The sequence below is a fragment of the Arvicola amphibius genome, chromosome 10, assembly GCF_903992535.2.
Source record: "Arvicola amphibius chromosome 10, mArvAmp1.2, whole genome shotgun sequence".
Lineage (NCBI taxonomy): Eukaryota > Metazoa > Chordata > Mammalia > Rodentia > Cricetidae > Arvicola > Arvicola amphibius.
The window spans coordinates 118,759,776-118,777,119 of record NC_052056.1 but is presented as its reverse complement, the minus strand read 5'-3'; positions in this window follow the sequence as shown (position 1 = coordinate 118,777,119).

The following is a 17,344-nucleotide window of genomic DNA, read 5'->3' as shown; positions in this document are numbered from 1 at the left end:
GAGGAAGGGGGTGGAGGGATGATTTACTGACTAAAAACCTCTCCAAGAAGTCTGAGGACTGGAGTCAGAGCCCCAAGCACCCAATATAAGAAAGCCAGGCAGGCATGGAGGATGCCTGTAATATTCCAGCAACTGGGAGGCAGAGATGGGATTTTCGGGGACAAGCTAGCTGTCTAGACCAAGCAGATTCCAAGTGCTTTATGGCTTCAGAAACAGAAGCAGAATGAAGAGCAATCAAGGAAAGTCACTCAACATCAAAACTCTGGTTTCTACATATGGATAGACACACACACATGAAAGCACACATGCTCAGGAGGTCAAAGAGACTGTGAAATTATCGCCAAATATACTGGTTGGGGGTAGCACCAACACTTTAAAATCCCAGTAGTTGCAGAGGCGGGGCAGATCTCTGAGTTTCCAGGACAGGCCAGGGCTAAAAAGAGAAACACTGTCTTTTTTTAAAAGGATCTATTTATTCATGTATTTTATGCATGAGTGGCACTGTCTTCACACACAAGCAGGAGAGAGAATCAGATTTCATTCATCACAGATAGTTGTGAACCTCCATGTGGTTGTTGGGAATTAAACTCGGGACCTCAGGAAGGGCAGCCAAGTGCTCATAACTACTGAGGCATTTTTTCAGCCTGAAACCCTGTCTTGGAAAGGAAAAAGAAAAAAAATTGTCAATTTTGTCAACTGTTTCTGACCCATGAAAATAGTCATTTTATTGGGATCTCAGTTTGAGTCCCCAGAGCAGGGCAGAAGGGTGTCACGTGATCCTGTGTTGGGGGCTTCCATTGCCAGTCTTCTCCTTCACTCTCATCTGTAGGCTTTGTAGAAAACTTATCCAAGCCAAGGTGCTTTGTGCTGGTGGCTTGAGACAGGGTCTCACTATGCAGCTCAAGGTGGCCTTGAACTCCTGATCCTTTGCCTCTGCCTCCAGAGGGCTGGGATTGAGAGAATCCCCTGTGGAGACTCCCCTGGCTTCACCAGAGTTTCTCTCCATACACAAATTTATTTTCCTGTTACTTTCACCCACCCCTCTAGCCTAGATAATAGCTCTCTCTCTGTGTCTCTCTGTCTCTCTCAACCTGGGGCCTTCAAGCACTCTGCTGCTACTGAACCATGTCCCCGTTCAATAAAACCTTTTAACCAAAAACAAACCAAAATTCCTTAGATGGGTATCGTGGCTGACCCCCACAGTCTCAGTAGTTAGGAATAGCGGCAGGAGGATTGCGAAGTCAGTCTGGGCCACAGAGACCCTACCAAAAATAAATGCCACAAATGGGTTCAGACACTTTAATCTCGCACTTTGGGAGCTGAGGCAGGTGGAGCTTCTGAGTTCGAGGCCATCCTGGTCCACAGACCTAGTTCCAGGACAGCCAGGGCTACACAGAAAGACCATGTCTTGAGACATATATTCCCACCCAATAAAAGGAAGGAACAAGAACATGTTCCCTGCACTGGAGGAGCAGGAAGCTCTTTGCAGAACTGTGGGTTTCCCACCTCATCCGTACAGTCCCTCCATGGTCAGGACAGTCCTACGAAGGGAACATCGTCCATGTCTTCTCATAAGAGAAGGCAGAAAGTGGCCAAGTTGGGCTCTGTGTCACTCCCTAGAGAGAGGCGTGCCTCTAACCACCACCGCCTTCCCTTCCCTTTGTAAAGACCATTGACAAACCGTCAGTGCAAGGACACAGTGGACCCTGAGCAAGACAGGGTACTGGCACAGTGGCTGAGCGCGGCGTCCCATGTGCCCACTCAAGGGACAAATTTGTATCTTAGGCCAAGAATCCTTGAAGGTACTTGTAACCTGGGTATCTGTGGCCCTTCTAAGGGCCTTGAAATGACAGTTTAAGAGCTGTCTCGTGATGTAACATCACGGAATTTAAGGTTGGCTTGGTGTGGTAATGACTGGCTTACAGCCCAACGGGTGAGGATGGATGAGGAAGGGGCACCAAAAGGGGGCTGGCCCAGGCCGGAGGCACTCTGTGACCAGCTGTGTGGAGCTTGTGACTGGAGACTGCTTGCATTCGCTTTGAAGGCTCGCTGAGGGGATTGCTGTAAGAATACAGATGGACAGAGGCTTGGATGCTGAAACTGGGGCTTTGGGTGCCACAGCACTCTATAGTCTTTTACAGAAAACACCAGGGACCACCCATGGTCCAGGTGAAGAACTGAGGTTCTGAGTTGACCTGTCGAGGTCACCTAGACTGAGCAGTGGCATCAAGTGTCGTTCTCATGGTGGTGCAGACCCTCAGTGTGTGCCAATGTTAGAGACTGACCGTAGGGTTTGCCTAGAGTAGACAAGAGCCTAAGTGTGGTCCCTCAGATTCACTAGGTATCTGAGGGGGCCGTGAACTTGGAGATGCTTTCTCTGCCTCTGAAGTTCTGGGATCTCCACTCTGTCCAGTTGTTAGTTTTAAAAATATTTTATTATATTTCTTAATGTGTATGGGTGATTTGCCTATAAATAAGCTACACACCAAGTATATACCTGATGCTCACAGTGTACCTAGACTGAAAAGGGCATTGGGTCCCCTGAAACAGGAGTCAAGATGGTGAGTGAGCCAGTATAACTGACTGGTGCTTTGTTTGTTTGTTTGTTTGTTTGTATTCTGGCCTCTAGCCACAGTCTGGAAACATGTGATCTGTTAAAGCTTCAATGATCTGGCTTCTGTTTTCTATACAAACTCTGGGTAAGTACACATACTATTCATTTTCTTGTGGATTTTAGGCATTTGTTAGCTACAGCCTCATAACAAATAATTCCAAATTTAGAGCCTAACCATTTTGAAATTCTGCCTTTTTAATGGGGGAAGTGCTGGGAACCCAGGGCCCAATGTGTATGAAGCAGGCATGTTGTCCCTTGGCTTCATTCCCTCAAGCCCCTGGGATGTGGTTTTGATATTGGCCAGGCCACAGTTGCCTGAAGGGTTAGCTGAATCCCAAAGGCTCAATTCATATAGATTGTGTGGTCCCCACCAGACCTCCCAGTGCAGGGAGAGTTTGCCTTCCTAGCACCATGGGGCATCCCAGCAGCTGGGAGATGAGCAACCGGGTGAGGATAAAGCCGCTGTCTCGAGGCATGGTCTTGGAAGACACAGTCCTGTCATTTTTAAAGATCCCAGCCTTAAGCAAATTGTTCTCTTTGACGGAAACGGGTTCCTGTAAAGTATTTGGAGTCGGGTGCGGTGACTCGCGCCTTTAATCCCAAGCACTATGAAGGCAGGTGCAGGTAGATCTCTGTGAGTTCGAGGCCAAGCCTGGACTACAGATGCAATTCCAAGACAGTCAGGGCTACACAGAGAAACCCTGACTCGGAAATACAAAACAAAACAAAAAACAGAGCAAGGGTCTGGAGAGATGCTCAGAGGTTAAGAGCATTGGTATGCTCTTTCAGAGAACCCAGGGTACCCAGGTTCCAACCCCAGCACCCACATGACAGCTCACAATTGTCTGTAACTCCAGCTTCAGGAAATCTGATGCCTTCATGCACATAAAATAAAGTTAAATAAATTTAACTTTTAGAAAGCCCAAACAAAAACAAACAAACAAAGAATCATGGGGCCCTCCTGGAAGTGACCCTCACAGGTCCATTTCCCTCTGTCTAGAATCCACTCTCCTTTTACCGTTATTAGCCAGGTTTTATTTCATTACTAAGTTTTTTTTTTTTTTTTTTTTTTTTTTTTTTTTTTTTTTTTTTTTTGGAGACAGGACTTCACTATCTAGCCCTGGCTAATCCTGGAACCCGCAGAGGTCCTTCCTCCGCTTCCCTAGTGCTAGACTTCAGAGCCCTGTTTGAGAGCTCCAGAGAGAGCCCTTAAACAGACAGGCTCCTCCTCATGCTCCATCTCGTGCTGTAGCAGTAGAGCCCTCACACAGCTTGACCAGATAGGTGGACTTCACCTCTGCCCCTTGAGTTGTGGAAGCCAGGCTCTTCCCTCAGGCTACAACACTGCCTGAGGGTCCCTGTCCTTGCCTTCTCTGTGGCTTTTTTTTCTCCCAGGCCCCTGCAGTGCACAGCACCCTGAACTGGAAGCTTTCTCTCTCCCACTCTGCTTGTCTTCTTGTTTTCTCTCTGGTTCTAGAACTTATTGCCCTTCAATAAGCTATTTAGAGGCTGAGCATGGGATTCATGCCTGTCACCCCCCCACCACTTGGAAAGGCTGAGGGTAGGAAGATTGAGAGTTCTAGACTAGCCTGGGCTACAGAGTAATACCCCCTGTCTACAAATAAACAAACTTCCTCCCTTCCTTCCTTCCTTCCTTCCTTCCTTCCTTCCTTCCTTCCTTCTCTCCTTCCTTCTTCCTTCTTCCCTCCCTCCCTCCTTCCCTCCCTTCCGCTTTCTCCCATCTTTCCCTCCTCCCTTTTTCTTTCTTTACCATGTAGTTCATGCTGGACTGTACTTACTATGTAGCCAAAGAAGACCTTAGACTCCTGATCCTCCCTGCCTCCATTTCCCTAGTACTGGGACTACAGCACAATACATCATGTCAGGCTTGCTTTAAGTGGTGTTTCACACTCAGCAAGCTCTCTTCCACACCTGAGTGACACCCCCCCCCCCCCACCAGGTCCCAAATGGGATCCTTAAACCTGTTGGTGGCCATTTCCTTTGCAGGTCTCAGTGCATTTGGTCATAGAGTCCCAGGTAGCTGGACCATGGGTGGGACTGAAGAGGTCCTGGCATCTTGAGATCAGAGACAAGGTCTACCCTCTGGATAGAGGTCCAGGGGCCATGATGACATTGATTGTATGTTCCTGACTAATTAAATTGCCTGGCCAATGAGCAATGTCCTAACACTGCAAGCATCCACTGGGGGTTGGGGCAGCCCCAGAGGGCCACACACAGACACAGACAACAGAGGGGCTTTCTGAAATGGATGTTTAATTGTCTCACAGGCCAGGAGAACTACAGAATTAGAGTTTTCCGGGCTGGCCCAGGGGACAGGGAGGGTAGGAGACCCTGCCTCTACCCCCTGGTCACTCTCATTTCCTTACTGGCTTTCCAGAAATCCAGGTCGTTTTCAAGCCGGGGGCTGCAGTCTACCGCCAGAGCATGGGGTCGCTTTCCGGGGTCACCAGCCGGACAAGTAGGTCAATTTTAGCAGGAAACTTGATATTTAGGAGTGGGGTAGGCAGAGCCAAGGCTCGGAAATGTGGCCCTGACCTTTCCGAAAGCCGGACACCTGGGGGGCACACGCTTCCTAAAATGCAAACTTACTAAATTAAATACTCAAGCACACGTGTGTACCAGGCGTGGGGGAGGAGCCTTCAGATGAATCGTTTTAAAAATTTCCCCAGTTCTGTGAGAGAGTCTCACATTCCTCAATTCTCATTTCACAGATGAGAACACTGAGCCTGAGAGGGGTCTTAAGAGGCTTGCTCAGGACACCTTTAGTCGGGTTACCAACTACCGAAGCTTGATTCTCTGTCCCTGTGTCCGGCCATCTTCTCATTTTAGCCTTGAACCTCTGACCTCCAGAGCTGAGGGAAGGTCCCCAAGAAGAACTGAGAGATGAAATCAGGACCTTTGACTGCATGGTCCTCTCCCTTATCTGGCTTGCTGCTCTGTGGAGAAGGCGGGAGAGACCCACCCAGCCACCCACCCGAGGTGCCATTTAAGTTAATTGTTTTTTACTGCCAGTTTTACATAGTCTTGTAAATCTTTTTACGACGTGGCCCTGGAACAGAGGACTGCAACGCAGAACTCCAGGAGACTAAAGGTAGCTGGAATACAGGGGTGCTCGGGTACCCTGCTACCTGTAAGGCTGTAAAGCTAGGGAGTGAGGGGAAGTCCTGGGAGACATCTCTCCCCTTGTCACCGGATAACAAGCTTCGTCCGGGTCACAGCTCCAACTACCCCAGAAGTCCAGGATCCCGACCAGCCCAATATTTGAAGAGGTCCTCTACCTTGACCCTCTAGGATCTGAGACGCCCAGGAATAGTGGTGAGGGCCAGCATATAGCCTTGGAAAGTCAGGAAGGATGCCAGGAAGAAAGCTGGGTATGGAGAGCTCTGGGTTCCTTACAGAATGTGTGGTGCAGGCCACAACCCGTCACAAGTGTCAGGCCGAGCTGGCCAACACGAAGGGGTGTGCATTTCACTGTGTGGGGACCCCTTCAGCTGCAAGTCAACTGCTGACATCCTGCCTTTTTGCGTCTGTCACCTACCATGAAAATGGTGACCATCTCTTGATGTCCCAGGTCATGGGAGGATCCATGGGGGGGGGGTCACTGAACATAAGGATATTCCAGGTCTCTTCTCTCACTCCCTGCTACTCTCGTTTTATCTGGCACAATAGGGAAGCCTTAGCTTTTAAGGCTGTCCCTAGCTGCTTAGGTGCCCAGGGAAGCATCAACATCCAACATCCAAATCCAGTCAATTCTGTCTTGTTTGTCTTTTCTTTCTTTCTTCTTTCTTTCTTTCTTTCTTTCTTTCTTTCTTTTTCTTTCTTCTTTCCTTCTTTCTTCTTTCCTTTCTTTCTTTTCTTTTCTTTTTCTTTCTTTCTTCCTTCCTTTCTGTCTTCTTTCTTTCTTTCTTTCTTTCTTTCTTTTCCTTCCTTCCTTCCTTCCTTCCTTCCTTCCTTCCTTTCTTCTTCTTCTTCTTCTTTCTTTCTTTTTCCTCTCTCTCTCTCTCTCTTCTCTCCTCTCTTGAGATTGTCTTACTATGTAGCCCACCCAAGCTAGCCTCCAACTGGCCATCCTCCTCAGCCTTCCACGTGCATCCCGTGTTGGACTTTGTAGCTATTTATTATTGTTATTATTATTGTTGTTGTTGTTGTTGTTATTTTTGAGACAGGGTTTCTCTGTGTAACAGTCCTGGCTGCCCTGCAACTTGATTTGTGGAACAGTAGTCCTGGCTTCAAACTCACAGAGGTCTGCCTGCTTTTGACTCTTTTGACGCTGGAATTAAAGGCGTGTATCACCACCACCACCGGACATAGAACATGTTATCAAGCCAAGTCTCTATCAGGCAGCCATAGCGTGAGGGTGGTGCTCACCCTGTGGGTGGCTTTCCCACTCAGTTGTATGTATCAGATATTATCAGAATTGGAAATATAGAACATCAAGACCAATAAACTGAGTTCCCCTCCTCCACTATGCCTCCCAGCGTTTTCAGTAGGCGTGTCAGCACTCCCCTCCATTATTGGTGAAAGGCAGATTTTGGATGAGAAGCCTGGGACTGGTGCCTAGAATGTTAGACAGACAGCAGTGGATGGCCACTGAACTCCATTTCATAGATCTCATAGATCTGACGGGGATTTTTTCTTAGGGCTCACCCAGGATCAGGAAACCCTGTAGTGATGGTAGACGGAGGCCATGAGGCACAGGTGGTTCGAACCCCTCACAGCTGTGCAAGTTAGTGCCTTTGGCCAAGAAACGCTAGGAAGTTTAGCTGAACCGGGACGGCAGAGAGGAGATGAAGGAGCAGGATTTTGAGTTTAACTCCTGGAGGCGGGGTGGGAGTAGGGGTGGGAGGTGGGGGTGGAAACAGCCCCTCTTTCCAGCAGCACACAGTGAGTCAGAGAAAGAATTTTTTGAACAGAGAAGAAGCAAATGCAAAGGTAGCCAGAGCCGTGCAAACTCACTTTGAGGCCAGCTCCGAACGTCGAAGTCAAATTTCCCCAGTCTCCGCATCCCCATCTAGGGGCGGGAGGGTGGATGGGAGGGGCGACCAAGTTTGCTCAAGTGGGGTTAGAGGCGTAGGAGAGCACCTTGGAAGCTAGAGACCGGCTACAGATCGGGCATCGCTTGGGTGGGTCAGTGGTTTATAGAAACGGCGTGAGAGAGGGAGGGAGACCAGCGGCCTGCTGGCACACAAACCGGAGAGGGGGCTGCCGGGATACGGGAGCTGGCACGGCCCTTCTGTTCCGAGAAGGCTGCGCTTGCGGTGGCACGGGCAGCGCACAAGGGCCGGGAGGTAATGACAGGCTTTTCTCTACGCGTCCGGGAATTGAGAACACGTCTATGAGGCTAATGAATTGAACCAGGAGGGTAGAATGAGGAACCTGGGCCGAGGCCGGGGCTTCCCCAGAGAGACCGAGGTGCGCACTCCCTGTCCCGGTCCCTTCCAAACCATGGACGGAGAGGTGATAAATAAAAGAAATTGGGAAGGGGTTCTGTAGAGGGCCTGTCAGCGTTGCGCTCTCTGGAAAGTTCAATCAGATTGTGCCAACGGCGCTAAAATTCGTTTTCCAAGTGATTTTTATTTTTTTTTTTTTATTTTTTTTATTTATTTATTTTTTTTTTTTGTTTTTGTTTTTTCGAGACAGGGTTTCTCTGTGGCTTTTAGAGCCTGTCCTGAACTAGCTCTTGTAGACCAGGCTGGTCTCGAACTAACAGAGATCCGCCTGCCTCTGCCTCCCGAGTGCTGGGATTAAAGGCTGTGCGCCACCGCCGCCCGGCTCCAAGTGATTTTTAAATTAACAATTTTGGGATGGTCTCATTTTGTAGAGAGTTTCAGGTAGTTCAGGCTAGCCTTAAACTCACTCTGAAACCTAGAATTGGCCTTGAACTCCTGATCCTCCCTCTCCCACTTCTCAAGGTGCTGGGATTGGGGATGAAATACAGGGCTTCGTGCACGCCAGGTTAGAACACTCTAGCCACTACTTTAACCCCCCCCCCCCCCCCCCCTCACCAGCACCAGTATCTTTGACAGGACCGCTCTGAATTCATTCAGAAAGGCCCTAGATCGACGCGCCTCTCTGCTTTCTTTGAATCAAGCCCCATCAAAATTCAGTCTTCAAGGAATGAATGATGTGGTCCTTTAGCTTTTCCCGGGTCCCTTCCCACGACCTCTTGGGGTTATCCTCTCCAGAGACCCCAGGTCTTCTTTGCGTCCAGGCTTCCCTTCCAAGCGTCCCCTGCAGACCCTTCAGTGGCATCTAGGACTTGACTCGCCTTCCCACTCTTTCGCACCCCTTCTTGCCCTGCAGCGTGGCCCCCAAGCATTTTCATCTCCATCTCCATCTTCTGCAAGTTGCCTGTTCTTCCCGTTCGCCCCCTCTTTTTTTTTTTTTTTTTCTCAGCTTCAGCGCTCTATCCCAAGGTTCCTCCCTCCGTGCAATTTCAATTTGAGCTCTCCCTGAAGCGGCCTTTCCTCTCTTGTGGCCTGCCAAGTCGTTTGAAGGACTGCACAAACATTCTTCCAGCCTTGGTCCCCCGGAGTCTCCTTCTATACACGTGAGAGAAGCTTGAGGCAGCTTCCCAGCCAGATCCAGGGACCCATCAAGAGGAGCAGAAGATGAATTGCCTTCTCCGTGTCCCACTATGCTTCCCTCCACCACCTCCCTCCACCTCCAAACCCTCTTTTAGGATTGGCGGTAGGGGATGTGCCCTCATAGACTCATGGGAAATTCCCCAACACACTTTAGAAGCCTCAGGCAGGAAGATGGCTGTGGCTTTGCTCTATTCTCTGGCACTTTTTGAAGCTAGGAGACGTCTACTCCATCTTATAGGAGTGGGAAACTGAGACTGAGCTTGAAGGTCTGTTTCTAAGCCAGACACTTGGGGTTCAACTGTTTCTATACCCCCCATTTTCAGCTGGTGGGCCATTCCAACCTACCATCCCAGCACTCTGGAGCAGAGAGGCAGGAGGGATGGCTGCAAGTTCAAGACTAGGCTGGCCTGGGCAATAAGTTCCAAGCAGTGAGGCCTTGTCCCAGAACAAAAAGCAAGTCCCAAATATTATCATTCCATGGGGGCTGATGTAACAATGTTAAATATTTAACTCCTCCTTGTTACATGCTAAGCCAGCCATTTCATCGATATCCTCACCATGTCTTTACATGTTAGTATGTTCTACAAGAATAGGTAAGAAAGATGAGGCACAGAGAAGGCAAGTAACCTCCCAAAGGACACACAGTTCAATGGGTGGATGCAGGATTAGGGCTCAGGTAGAGGTACCTGTGGCCGGCTACATCTGTCTCTCTGTTCTCCCTCGAGTCACATGGAAGAGACTGTATCCAGGCTCAGCAGCTGGGAGCTTCGGGCTTTCTTCCCCTAAGGTTACTCTGGGGACATGTGAAAAGAGGGGAGGGGACAAGGGGGTTACATAAGGCAGGGCGGACTTCAAAGGCATCCCCCTGGAGTGCATAGCCTTGGCTCTGGGGCCAGTTAGCCAAAGGAGCCACTAGGCAAGCTGAGGGCTATCCACCCCCATCTCTGCACTCCAATGGCAGGCGGGGGAGGTGAGAGTTTGGAATTCGAGAGCGGGAGGAGAGCGCGTCAGGTGGTGGCTAAGAAGTGACACCAGCCAGCATTTACTGGGCACTTACTATTTGCTGAACATGATGCTAAGTTCTTTTCTAATGGTTATCAACAATAGACAGGGGTTTCCTCTCAATGTTCCTTGTTTTGAAGAGCCAGAGAGGGTAACTCATTACTTTAGAGTCACACAGCTTTGGAGAGGCTCACGGTAGGAGGTAACTTTGAAGGAAAATGGGTGAATTATGCGTGGATTATGACTTGAGTGGGCTCAGGTGAGGAAACTGAGGTCTGAGAGAGGGGTGTGTGTGTGTGTGTGTGTGTGTGTGTGTGTGTGTGGCTAGGGGTAATGAAAGTGGATGCCACATGGTATGAGGCTCACGTTCTGCTACCAGGTCAGGATACTTTCACAGGAGAGGTACCTAGGGTATGGCCCTCAGGTGATCCCTGACTTTCTTTCTGTCTCCCTACTACTGTGTGACTGTGTAAATTACTCTGCCTCTCTGGCCCCTCGTATTTTCTGGTGGGCACAAATCATGGCCTTATATGGGGCTAAGTGAGTTATTGACTTCCTAAGTCTCTGATGATGTTGACCCTTGAAGACACTCAAGAAGGCACAGCTAAGCGATAGGCGCTGGACCAGGCACAATCCATGCCTACATCTCAGGGGCTCTGGGGCAATCAGACTTTCCGGATTTCTGGAGGTGGGTGGCACAAGGCTCACTGAGTCTCTTTGACAGGCCACCCACAAGACCTTTGGGGTCCGGTGTGAACCCGAGTAGTAGTAACAAGGTGATCCAGATCAGAGAAGCGGATAACAGCCCCCACCCATAGGGTCTGTCTGTGGCCCTCCTTTCTGAAGATCCTAGGGCTCTCATTTTGGCCTTGTGAAGGGGTGGGTTGGAATGGTGAAGTTCGACCTAGGGTTTCTCTAAGACCCTTGGGTTCTCTGTTAAATATCTGTGTGGTAAAACTGATAAGGAACCTGTTCTAGATCCAGGAAGACGTGACTCTTTGCGCCCCTCTCTGTAACCTCCCCCCTTTTACCCCGTATAATTAGTCCACTATGACTGTTATTGTCTGCTGTTCCCCACTGTGATGCCCAATAACATCCAAGGTTCAGAAAGCAAAGTCACAGGGCAAAGGGCAGAGCCTGGAGCAAGAGAGAGGATGATCATAGAGACAGCAAAGAGAGGAAGGGGGGGCGCATCGAGATTTTGTGGTGGGTCCTCTTGCCTCCCTTGTCTTCAGTATGGCATTTTAAGCTGGACATCCCTGTCTGGGTCACGGATGCCGAAAGTCAGAGTCCCAGGAAGTGGGTCATTCACTCCAGCGGTGACTGTTGCTATCCATTTCTAAAAAAAAGTGGCTTCAAGAACCAATGGATCCAGATGCCTGCTTTGGGATCCCATTTATCCAGATAGTCCTTATCACTTGGTTGGGGAGGCTGGCCACAGCACACACTTTAGGATGTGGGAGGAGGCTGGCCTGCAGGGGAGGCTCTGGGACCAGTCTCCCTCGCCCCCCCCCCTCTGGGAAGTTGGAGAGTATGCACCCTGCTGGATGTGGTAAAGAGCTCAGGCCCTGTACCCCTTAATCCAGCAAGGTCAGGCAATCCTACCGGAAGTGGGGCAGGTATTCTGTGGTCTGAGGAGACAGTAGGCTGTATTGCGCTGACTCAGCGACCTGAAGGACCCTGTCTGTGGCCACTCCTATGTCAAGTCGCTGACAGTGTCTGACCTCCAGTTCTGGCATCTTATCGGAGAGTGCCTTTGGTTCTCTGTGTGCCTGCAAGCCAGAAGAGATTCTCGGGTGGAAGGATGTGGGTGGGGGTTGAGGGGTGCCCCCAGCTCTGACCCTCATCTTTTATCCTCTGCCCTTTTCCTCCCAGCTATTTCTGAGGAAAGGACCAGTTTTTTTTTTTCTTCAAACTGCAGGCTGGGGAGAAGCGGCTGAGAGGCCTGGCTGGCTGCAGGGCCGGGGAAGAGGACTGGGCAGCTGAGCACATGGTATAGTGGGGGGGTGGGGGGGGACGTACTGGGTGGTGACTGCAAACAGAGGGGCCTGGCCTGGGATCAGGAAGGGCTGCTGAGTGACAGTCCCCAGGCCAGAGGAGAGACACACAGGATTGTAACAGTTAGAACTTAGAGGAGCAGATTAATTAATCACACACACACACACACACACACACACACACACACACACACACACGTTGCTATGGCTACCATGTTTGGAAAGCCCAGATGCTAGGTAATGGTCTCCTCAACCTGTGGGTCACAACCCCCATTGAGAGTCGCATATTACATACCCTTTTCTAACAGTAGCAAAATTACAGTCATGAAGCAGCAAGGAAAATAATTTCGTGCTTGGGGTCATCACAGCATGAGGAACTGTGTTAAAGGGTCACAGGGGGAAATAACACCTGCCCTCATGGGAGCTGAGCTGGGACAAATCTGGGCCCCTCTGAGGATTGCTCCCCCCCTCCCTTCTTATCACCCTTAAATGCCTCCACTGACTTGAACAATCGGCTATGCCTCTCTATCAGGTGGATTAGAATCCTGCCCAGCACTGGGAGGCCCTGGATTCCATTCCTGCCCCAGCAAGTGGGACACGAGGGGTGGCTCATGGTTTACAGTCCTAGCACGAGGAAGAGGGGACAAGACAATCAGGTCAGAGGCATCCTTGGGTAACACAGTGATGTTCACGGTCAGCCTGGCATCAAAACTACCTCCCGTATCTGTTTCTCTGGGCACCAGGCATGGGAGCCGGCCTGTGTTTTATTTCCCAAGCTGAGGGCACCATTCTCAAAATTGCATCAGAGGAGAGATTGCGTTAATGACGTTAGTCGGTACTGCTCCAGCCTCAAGGGAGGGGGTGGTAACTTTCCTTGGGAGTGGGGAAAACGATGACCACATTTCCATTCTGCTCCAAGGCTGGGCGGCCCCTTCATGTCAAGCCTTCTTTGGTTACTGTGACAGTCACCATTGTGGATCACACAGCATGCCCTCCATCTCAGGAAGCCTCTCTGAAGAGGTTGCCCCAGGAGATGCTCAGAAGGGCTATGCGCCATGGAAATCAAGATCTCGGTGCCATTTGGGGAGCGGGGTAAGGGTGAGAGTTTTGTTTTGTTTTCCAGACAAGGTTGGTTTCTCTGTGTAACCCTGGCTGGCCTGAATTCACAGAGATCTGCCTGCCTCTGCCCTACCACAGCTGGGATTAAAAGCCTGCAGGCCTGCGCCCACCACCACCTGGCTCTTAAATCCCCATTTTACAGCTGGAGACACCGAAGGCCCTGGGAAAGGAATGTGGCCGAGTTCCCAGCTAGGTGTGCTGACTCCAGAGCCTCAGCTTGATGTAACAATCCAGATCTGGACTGTTGTCCCAGCCACTCAGGAGGCTGAGTCAGGAGGCTTGCAAGTCTGAGGCGTACCTGGGCTACAGCAAAGGAAGCTCAAAGCCAGGCTGGGCGACTTAGTGTCTCAAAATAAGAAAAGTGTGAGCCCAGTGAGGTGGGACATAAGTTGTAATGTGCCACCAATTCGATGCCATTCGAATGCACTAGGTTCAGGAACGTGTCTGTTGAGATGGTGGTTAAAATGCGCGTTCCAGAGCCTAGTGCAAGAGTTGCTGCAAGCAAGACAGAAATGTATTTATGTGCAATAAAGCAGAGGCAGGAGCAACAAGAGTTCAAGGTCATCCTCACAGGCAGGGCTGGGTGAGACCTTCAAACAAACAAAAGATAAGAAGTGTGTGTGTGTGTGTGTGTGGTCCATCCATAAGTGTGTATTCACATCTGCATAGTGTTGAGGGTGGTATCTATTCTGGAGTCAGTGAGGAACTACACTGGTATTAAAAACAGCACCGGTCTAAGCCAGGAGAAGAGGGAACTTTCCAGAAGAGACGCCACTTCCTCTGACTGCAAAGGGGGCCTGGCCAGCCCACCAGCTCTTTCGCTTGGCTTTCCTGCTGTAGCAGGCTCCTCGCCCAGCCCGCCTGCCGTGTAACCGGATAGTTTATCTATCCCGCCCAAGCAGAACTAAAACTACCGAGTCAAACATTGCAAACAGATGACCCTGTGGCCAGAGCCCAGGTGCAGGGGCCAGATGCTTTTGTGGGCACCCGGGAGGGTGGAAAGCGGTGAGCCTGGTCCCTCCAGATCCTGTCGGTTTGGAGAGTCAGCTGTTCCCGAGATTGAAACTTTGGGGTCTCTAAGGAACTTCCAGAAACAGAGGAGGGGAGGAAATAACAGAATGGTCGGGCCCCTCTCTCTACACACGTCTGTGGCTTGCCAGTTCTCAGTGGCAACAGCCCTTCCTTCCACAAAGAAGGGAAATTTAGGAAGGGCTGAGTTTGCCCTACTTGAACTCCTCAGGAGTTCGTTGAATAACGCAGGCTAAATCCCCTAAGCTTACTTTCTCATGAGAGTCCACATCTAAGCTCACAGGGAACATCTGGAGCCTCATATGGCTCTTAACTAGTCTCTCTTTACTCCATCCCCATAAATCCTCTAGATGGCCGCCGGCCTGCCCCTTCGCCTTCTTTGTTTTGGATTCATGCTATTTTTAAATTGTGTTTTGTGTAGTGGTGTGTGTGTGTGGTGTGTATGTGTGCGCGCGCGCGCGTGTGCGTGCCACACGCAATGTTGTGGCACATGAGTGCAGGGGCCCTAGGAGGAGAGAGGCATCCGATGCTCTGGAGCCAGAGGTGTAGGCAGTTGTTAGCCCCCTAACATGGGTACTGGGAACCACAAAACCCTGGTACTCTGCAAGAACAGATAAGTGCTGTAACCTATGAACCAGTTCTCTTCAACAAGACTGGAGAAAACTATTTCCTTTCCTTTCAGCTCCCAGTAGCCATTCCAGGCAGCTCACAGCTGTCTGTGATTCCAGCTCCAGGGGATCCTGGTGCCTCTGGCCTCTGCGATACCTGTACTCATGCACACATACCTACCATACATAATAGAAGTTATAAAGTTTTATAAAATTATCAATGCACACTGATGTGTGTGCTGTGTGGCATGTGTGTGTCTGTGTGTGTGTGTGTGTATGTGCACATGTGGCATGCCCTGCATGCCTGTGGAGGTCAGAGGAACCACACGGGAGCTGGCTCTCTCCTTCCCACAGCATGGGTCCTGGGATCCAGCCCAGGGCATCAGGCTTGGCATCAAGAGCTTGTGTGTGCTCTTTTTTTGTGTAGCCATCTCTCCAGTCCTATGTTTTGTCCCCCACTCCAACTCCAATGCTATGGAGAGGAAATGTCTCAACCCTGTTTTGTGATTTCACACCTCAGAGCAGGAAGCAAGGATCCTTCATCCTATGGCTCACCCACTTCCTAGCCAGGCCATCTCAAGATGCCTTCCCGGGATGGGTGAATGCCACTGTCCAGGGTCTGGTTCTGCTTCTTCTAGGCCCTTGGAAGTTAGTAAATGAATTCCAAATAGCCAAATGAAGGCAGCTGTAGTAACTTTCGGTCTCACAGCTTCAGGATGACCTCACGTGTTCTCATTAAGACAAATGAATAAGACACACAAGGGTAGGGGCTACAGGGTAGCAACCTCAGCTCTCAGAAAGTGGGTGCAGGAAGAACCAGAAGTTTGAGACCAGTCTTGGCTATATAACAAGTTTGGCTACATGGAAACCAAGGCTGGGAGGTAGGGATGGGGGGAGCGGGGAGGGGGAAGGATGGGATCTGGGATAGCAAGGTAGCTCAGCAAGTAAAGACACTTGCGGCCAAGACTGACATCCTAATTCAGTCCTCAGGACTCAGAGTCAGCTCACATTGGAACGGTGGCATAGCTACATGCGTGTGTGTGTGTGTGTGTGTGTGCACACACGTGAATAACATTGTTATTATTATTGTTATTGCTAGTTATAGAAAGGGAAAAGAGAAAACGCAGTACCCTGAGGGATCCTGCTGCTTGGCATTCTTAAATCTGGAACCTGGAGTCTTGATGGACTTCCTCAAAGCCCCCAGGTGTGCCTCTGGCACTCTGGGAAGAGGGGTTGAAATGAATAAAAAAAGGGCACTGGAGATGAAAGGGGGAAAGAGGAATAGGAAGGAAAATGGGCAAGAGGGGATGGTTCTTCAGAAGGTAGAATGTTTGACTGTGCTATAAAGCCCTGGGTTTGATCCTCAGTCCTGAGAGGAAAAGATAGAGCAAGAATAAGGAGAAGGAAATGGACCATTGTTTTCATAAACGTCAGAGGCGATTGGAATGGGGTAGAAAGAATGCACACCTGTGTGTGCACACGCACTTGTACGTGTGTGCAGAGTCAAAACGACTTTGGTTAACATTCCTTTATTCTTTTTCCAAACTCATTTCTTCCTCTATACACAAACACACAATGCACACACACAAAATAAATAATTAAATGTAAAAGGTAAGTGTGCATGTGCACGCGCGCGTGCGCACCACACACCACACACACACACAGTCCTTTCTCCAAAATGCCTGTGTGCTCAGGGTCCAAGCCTAGCGTTAGCTCGGAGACTTGGCGGCACCAGCACCCATCTCCAGGTATTCCTTCTTTCCAAGTCTCTTATGGTCTGGTCTCTATCTTAGGCCTGCTTGTGACAGACAGGCCAGGCAAGGCCAGGCACCCTGGAGGCCACTCCTCCTCCTCAGCCTTGGTGGTGAGGGGGTGCTGTCCCCTCTGAAACTGATCCCTGATCTGCTGTCTTTGGATCTAATTTGTTTCTCTGTCTGCCGGGGGGGGGGGGGGGGGGGGGGGGGGAGTTAAGGGGTAGAGTGGGGTCTTGCCAGGAGACTCGGTGGTCACAGGTGACATTAATCATGTTTGCATCCTCTGAGAGTGGGACAGGGATAGGATATCAGAGAGGTGACCAAGCATTACCACATGATTCAGATCACCTCAGCACTGATGGAGTTCACCCTGAGTTTCAGAACTTTTCTCCTCATATAACTGTCATCGGGACCTTAAAGGGGGCAGGATCCATTTACACCAGGCATGGGGTACATTAGCTGGGTCCTCTCCATTAAATCTTAACTGCTAGAAGAGGCTTAGACAAATTCGATTATTGAAGATCCTTTTCAAAGGTACTGATTGATTAGCTGTGCCGTCTTTTCCTCTGGGCAGGGGTTGCAAAGGGGGATACTTTCCTGTCTGGCCACAGTT